Source organism: Mustela erminea, chromosome 12 (assembly GCF_009829155.1).
Source record: "Mustela erminea isolate mMusErm1 chromosome 12, mMusErm1.Pri, whole genome shotgun sequence".
NCBI lineage: Eukaryota > Metazoa > Chordata > Mammalia > Carnivora > Mustelidae > Mustela > Mustela erminea.
Genome location: NC_045625.1, coordinates 69,441,989 through 69,449,258, shown reverse-complemented (window position 1 = coordinate 69,449,258; position 7,270 = coordinate 69,441,989). Strand labels below are relative to the sequence as shown.

Here is a 7,270-nt window from a genome sequence, read left to right as displayed (position 1 = left end):
ATCTGAGACCACAGACACCAAAGCTAGGATGATCATCCCCTTTTACTAGTATTCTAGTAACAGATACTTGAAAAAAAAATGTTGTTTTAGGTTATCTACAAAGTCAGCTACCATGTGGATCTACATCAGGAAGTTTCTTCTACAGCTTTGATCTGAGCATATGATTTTTTTACCATTTTTTTTTTTTTTTACATGTTCTCTTTTGAGACTCTGTAAGGACAAGACAAGTACCTTCAACCACGGGGCCCAAATCATTCACTGAAACATAGCAAAGAGCCAGGGCTCCAGACGGATCTCAGAGCACAGTTCCGAGGCCCACACTGTCAGCTTCCACCTGGCCATGTCTGGAGGACGCAGGCCTCTGTGAGAAGCAAACACGTCACAGACACCCAGGGCTCTGGGCCTGAAGACCTGACAGGCCAAGGATGTTTGGGATTTAACTACTGCAACAGTTCTTCGTCTGCGTTGACTTTCTGGAACTGGTCCCGGTCTGATTGGTGATGGATTTGCTGTCATCTTCATCGGTCCTTTTTTTCACTTCCCTGCGGGAAAGGGGCAGGAGAGAGAGGGAGAGAGAGAGATAGAGAGAGAGAGAATGCATTACTGAGGTACAAAACTAAACCACAAATGGTTCTGTAGAAATAAAAACAAGACGGCTGAGCACTTGCTGTATGTCATCCAGACACCATTCTCGCGAGGACCATGTGAATTTGTTGGGCCCCATTTTATATGTGTGGAAGCAAAGGCAAAGAAAAAAAGGTGAAGCAAGTTCCCTTCAGTCATGTGGCTGAAGAAGCCACAGAAACGGGCCTGGAACCACGCCTGAACTCTGAGCACCAGCCATAATCACGCATGCACAAGGCAGGCACACACGAGACACACATGCACAGGAACACAAACACATGCACACACACACACACACACACACACACACACACACACACCCCCTATTGCTCTCTCCTGTGGTCTCACATGCTTTACAGTCTGCCACAGGCACAGCTCACTCCTTAGCACTCTGGAACCTGGCTTCCATCGCCGACTAGTACTTGCTGACCTTAACAAGAGCAATGATGACTTCAAGACCACTCTTTAATTATACAGGATCATGGAGATAATGATGAATGCTTAAAATCCAGGAAAAAAAAATCTTCCTTCCACCTCTTCCTAACTTTCCTTTAGAATTAACAACTAGAGACTACAATGACAAAAGATCTTCACTTTCACAAGTGAAAACCTCCTAGGGATAGTATTCTTCCAAGCGTGTTCCCAGCGATACCTGTGAAACATGCAGACCCTGAATGGCACTCCTGACTCTGACAGCTCATCCCCAGGAGGCCTCCAAACAATCCTACCTTCCCCATCAAGCCTGTGGAGCTCCCACTATGGGCTGTCCCTTCACAATACTGGCTCTGTGACTGCTTATATCAATAGAATGCAGGGGAAATGGAGGGCTGGGACTCCAAGCCAAGTGTTAATAAGGCCTAGCTGCTCTCAGCTGCCAGGGTCCTCAGTGGAGCCAGCAGAGAGGCCAGAAGGACAAGGACCCTGGTGGCAGACACCCAGCCTCAGCTTTACCCCCATGGCCGCCTGACCGCAAATGCATGAGACACCCCAAGCAAGAACCTTCCAGCTGAGATCTAGCCAATTCTGATAATTTCAAGAAACTAAAAGGTGGTAGTTGTTTCAGGCAACCACGTTTGGTTTATTGCAGAGCAGCAGATAACTGAACCTACTAAAAACTGGCATATTCCTAGTACAGCAATACTGTTCAATCAAAATATAATGCAATCCACATGTAATCTTAAATTTTTTAGCAGCCATATTGAAAAATGTAAAAAGAAAGAGGTAAATTTAATTTTATTAATATATTTTAACTCCATATGGCAAATATATTATCATTCTATCATTTTATCAATAAAAATAATAATGAAGTATTTTATGATTTTATACTGTCTTAAAAATCTAGTACATACTCAGTACCTATAGCACATCTCAATTTGGGTTTGCCACATTCAGGTGGCCCATGGAGGCCAAATTGGTCAGCAGGACTCCAGAATGTGCTGATATGTGCTAACTTTTGAAAACCTCTATACTGTGAGTTGGAAAGAAGATATCTCAGGAGAAGGAAAAAAAAAAAGAGGAAGGAATTAACTCTTGCTGAAGGCCAGCTAATAAACGCTATACTATATGTTTTCACATTTTTCTTATTTAATGCACATAAACAATCACACAACACAAACACACATGCAACCCTGACAGGTGACAGGGTAGTATTATTATCCTCACTTCATGGACGAAGAAACAAAGACCCAGGAGAAGAAGGAAGGTACACCCTCATAGAACACCCCATAAGACTCGTTTCAGACTCCTGACCTCCAGAACTGGAACGTGATACACGTGCATTGCTGAAGCAACAACACTTGCGGGAATTTGTTACAGCAACAACAGAGAACTCATACAACTTCCAACTGCATCATCTCAGACATTTGGTCATTCAACAAATGCTCAATTTATGCCAAACACTGGGACCCTCTATTAGTGAGCACTGAAGGAGAGAGAGAAGGCTAAACAAATCATTCCCAGGTCCCAAGACAGCTGCTAACACACAAGCACGGTACACCAGTCGTACTGGTCTGCGGGGAAAGAAGGCATTGTGGAGAAGGGACTGCGTGGACACTTTGACACAGGAGGGACCTCTTGAAAGAACAGGAATTGACCTTCGCTTAATGAGGAAAGGAGATTCTAGGTGCAAGGGACAGCCTGCATAAAGGCAAGGAGACATGAAAGAGCTTGTCCATAAGTGGAATTAAGTTTTCTGTGTCTACAGATTATCATTCCTTTGGAAAGTAAGATTAAGAAATGCAACCAGAAAGGTGGGTGAGGCCAGGCTGTGAGGGTTTGCACATGTTGGATACAGTCATGCCTCTGGAATTTCCTCTAGGTGGTGGGTGGGGATGTGGTTATGGAATTTTAAAAAGAGGTGGAGGTAAAAAATACAGAAATTGGAGAAGTCGTCAGCTAGAAGCAGTTCTAGAAGCCCTGGGGATAGATGACATTAGGCAGAAAGAGAGTAAAGAAGAAGAGAATGTGGAATGCAATCCTGAGATTGCCAACAGGGAAGCAACAAGCTGATGCGCCAGAGTGGTGGCAACAAGTCCCAATGTTGCCACTTAGTAGCTGTGTCACTTTGAGCAGGCTGATTAAGCATTCTAGTCCTCCACTTTCTTATCTGTACAATGGGTATACTAATCATAGTGCCTTCACAAGACAACTCACATCTCTCCCTTCTAGGCAGTCCAATAGCCTCTACCAACTACAATCATCTGACTGTCTGGTCAAATGTTTTCTCTCTCTCTCTCTCTCTCTCTCTCTTTTGTGCCCCCTTCTCATTACACTGCATGGCCTGCAAATATTCATTTCCTTGATACCGCTAATGAACCATGTATGGGGCCTCCACAGGCTGAGAGCTCACAATAATGCAGACATTTTATTGAACCTGAAAGCAACTATTAGGGAGGAAAAATACATACCCACATGGTCCATCTGGCCTTTGGGTTCTCTAATCCACCATAAGTCCAGGCATGTCCCTCCCACTTCAAGGAAATCAGATATTTCAAACACCTACAATAGGCGTAAGCCTGGGAAAACTACACTTTCTCACCAAAACTACCATATGCTTGGCAAGTGCATGTAAGGTGACTCTGTCTCATTGGCAGATTTCCTCCCAACAGGCTCAGCTCCTGGGCTGAATGGAAATATCAGCCTGAGCACTTTTTGTGGGTTTGTTTGGTTTTTTTTCTTCCAAATCTCAGACCATTGATCAATTAAACACTTTGGAACGTGAATCTACTGCAAAATGTATAAAGCTTGTGGTTCTGATGCTGGCAAGCTCACTTGCCAATGGACAATGACTGTGATAAAAGTCCTGTCAGCACTGCGAGGAAACTGCATTTCTAGGAAACACTTTTCCTGGGATTGAGAGGTTTCTAGAAAAAAGCAATACTAGTAGTTCAGGGTGTTAATCAAACATTCATGGCCTCCCCTCAAAACAGAATTCTGTTTCAGACAGTGCAAATCCATAAACTCGTCTAGCTCATGTTTTATGACATGAGACAGCATGAAAGCAGCCGTGATGGTAATTGTCTTGCAAGATCTAAATTGAGAACGTAACATAGTTACATTATACGTAACTTTCTACAGGATGTAAAACTTTTTAGATGATACAGACAAAAGGAAAATCTACGTTCTGTTTGTGTGACTATACAAAGTCGGTATGTCTCTGCGTGTTTATGTGTGTGCTTGTTTGTGTGCATGTGGACTTGTACGTGTGCATGTATCTGTGTGAGGATACATGGGAGGTGTGCATATACACAATACTCTTGAGCAACCAAACAAAACGTGGTGGGCTTTTCAGGAACCAAATAAGTGAACTTGCAATTTGTTATCTTCAGGGGTATGATGAAGGACCGTGAATTTACAAAGACGTCCATTGTAAAGAGGGTATAATCAATCTGTTCTAATATTTCTCATCATCAAAATAAGAACTCTTTAGATAAAGAAGAAAGGTGAACGATAACTTGCAAACCTTCAACTCCTTTTACTGATTAGTATGCAAATTTGGGAAATCAGGACACTTCCTCTCTTGTTCTCAGAACGGCTTACTCATGGATTCCGCTGTAAAGGAGGGGAAGGATCAGACACCCGGCTATGATTTTGACCGTGACAAAGGGGCCACCAACAATGTCACTTTGCCAAGTGACAGCTTATCAGAAAAGCTTTCCCTGGTCACCCTGTGTAGAACTGCACCTCTCTCCACACTTCATCTTTTTTTCACCCATTGCTGTCCTTTGGGGTGAAGTTTCCTTGCAGGCTGGGATTTAGTTGCCTCTGTTCATTGTGTGTCCTGAGCACTTACAGCAGTATCGTGCTCCTAGGAGAGCTCAGGAAATGTCTGCTGAATAAATGAATCTGTCCCTCTGGCTCTAAGCTTGGTCTGGCTGCTCTGACTGGCTAAGTGGATACCTCTGTCCTTTGTCAGTCTTCTTATCCTAAAGTTGGGCCTTCACCAAAACAGAAGACCGTTCTGTAGATAAGGATACACACACACACACACACACACACACACACACACACACATTCCTATATATTATATATGTATACAGAGAGATCTGTGTATATATTTTCTATGGAAAAAAAATCAAGCTAAAAGAAGGTCATTTCCCCATTACCACCTGGAGAAGGAACCATACCCAGGGTGGCACTTGTATTTCCTCAAAATTCATTCTTGCAGAGCCTCATGAGGAAACTAGACTTTCCCACTGCAGCATCCCCAGCAAGCACAATCTTGTAAACCTTCTGTGAGCTGGAAGATTTATGGTCGCCATCCACCATGTCTGTCTAGGGGGACAAAGCCACAATGGGTGACAAAGGTCGGGCCAGTTGTCTTCCTAATAAGTTATAAAGTACCAAAAATCACAGTGTTCGTGAATAAAATATCCCAGAAACTACCTACCTGTGGTGACAGAGCTGAAATGGGCTTTCTTAAAGAACTGACGATGCTGCCCTCACTAGTGGACCCCTGGGGTTTCCAGTCTAAGATGGCAGCCACACCTTCGGCACCAAACGTCTCTTCATCCCTTATATCAGGAACCTGGTTTTTGTTATTATTATTTTTTTTAGTCAGCCATTAAAAAACAAAGTCTCTCATTACACATATATATTATGGATTAAAGAGAAGAAAAATACGCAGATGAATCTATAGTCAGTTCTGTTATGGAACAGAGGAGCCCTAAATGGCAATCTGTGAAAATTTCTCCCTACCCTGATGAAGAAAAATACATTCTACTGACTATGTTTCATATTTATAACCTTTAAGTCGTATTCCCATGACAGATACAAGTCAAACAGGTATCTGTTACCTGTTGGTAACAGATGGAAATGATAGATTTCCATCGAAGGCCCAGGAGACAGTGATTTCTGGGGCTTATGTCTATGTCTGAAGCATCACCCCCAAAGCTCTCCTGCATGTCGTGTGACCTTCCTGCATGTCGTGTGACCTCTGAGGTCCCCTCTGGTGCCTGTATTCCACCTCCGAGTCATATTCGTTGGAATCTCTCAGGGTAGACAAGCCGCTGTCAAAGCAGCTCTCAGGAAGGCTGTCCACCTCACTATTCATCCTCTGCATAGGGTCACAGAGGGCCAACAAGTCACAGTCCTCATCCACGTAGGAGGAGTGGGATGACCTGGTGATAAAGAAGACAGCTCTACCAGAGAGTTCACAAAGCTCAGGACTACACAGCAATGGACTCAAGAAGACTAACAACTCTCCCTTTTGCCAAGAATCACAATGTACTCCGTGACTATGCATCAGGGGAAACAAAATGTTCAGAGCAACACCAGCTCATTCTACGCAACAACCAATTAAGATAAAGACACTCAAGTCTCATATTTAATAAAAATGAAGCCATTTTTAAAAATCACATTCTGTATTTCCTAACAAGAAAGGAATTGCAGTGTTCAGAGCATAAATGCAAGTTAAGAAAAATGTATGCAGGACATGTGAACCCTTTTACTCTAATGTGGTCAGACCATACTCCAAATAGCTTGTCCATTTCCGGATAACAGCTCTACTTTTTAAAAGGGATGCTGACAACCTAGATGGGAAACGTAACCATGATGACCATGAGACTCAAAACCTTCAGACACAAGAAACTGTGCCATGAGCTCAACTTCAGTCTTATTGGTGTCCCTCTTCAAATCCTCAGAGAAGCTGACACATGAAGATAAAGAATACATTCTCTTAGGTAGCACAAGACAAAATAAGGGCCAACTGATAAACTTTTCTAGAAGTCGTATTTCCTTTTTTTTTAAAGATTTTATTTATTTATTTGACAGACAGAGAGATAACAAGTAGGCTGAGAGGCAGGCAGAGAACGAGGAAGGGAAGCAGACTCCCTGCTGAGTAGAGAGCCCAATGCGGGGCTCAGTCCCAGGACCCTGGGATCATGACCTGAGCTGAAGGTAGAGGCTTTAACCCATTGAGCCACCCAGGCATCCCGAGAGTCATATTTCTAATCAACATGATAAAAATGACAGGAAATTAGAAAGGTGTAGTACCAGAATATGACACAGGGAGTTTTCTGCCACTAGGTGTTGATACATAGTCTAGTAAGAAGCTTGTACGTTTGACAGGGAGGTCTCCCAGATAAAGGCAGGAACCTCTGGCTTCTATGGATGTTTTCATTTGTGAAACTCTCTAACATCTTATAAG

At 43.1% G+C, this 7,270-nt stretch overlaps 1 pseudogene; it reads right to left on the bottom strand.

Annotated features, from left to right (window-relative positions):
• Nucleotides 1-415: 415 nt before the first annotated feature.
• The window catches only part of LOC116570499, a 69,401-nt pseudogene continuing 62,546 nt past the window's right edge, over nt 416-7,270 (bottom strand).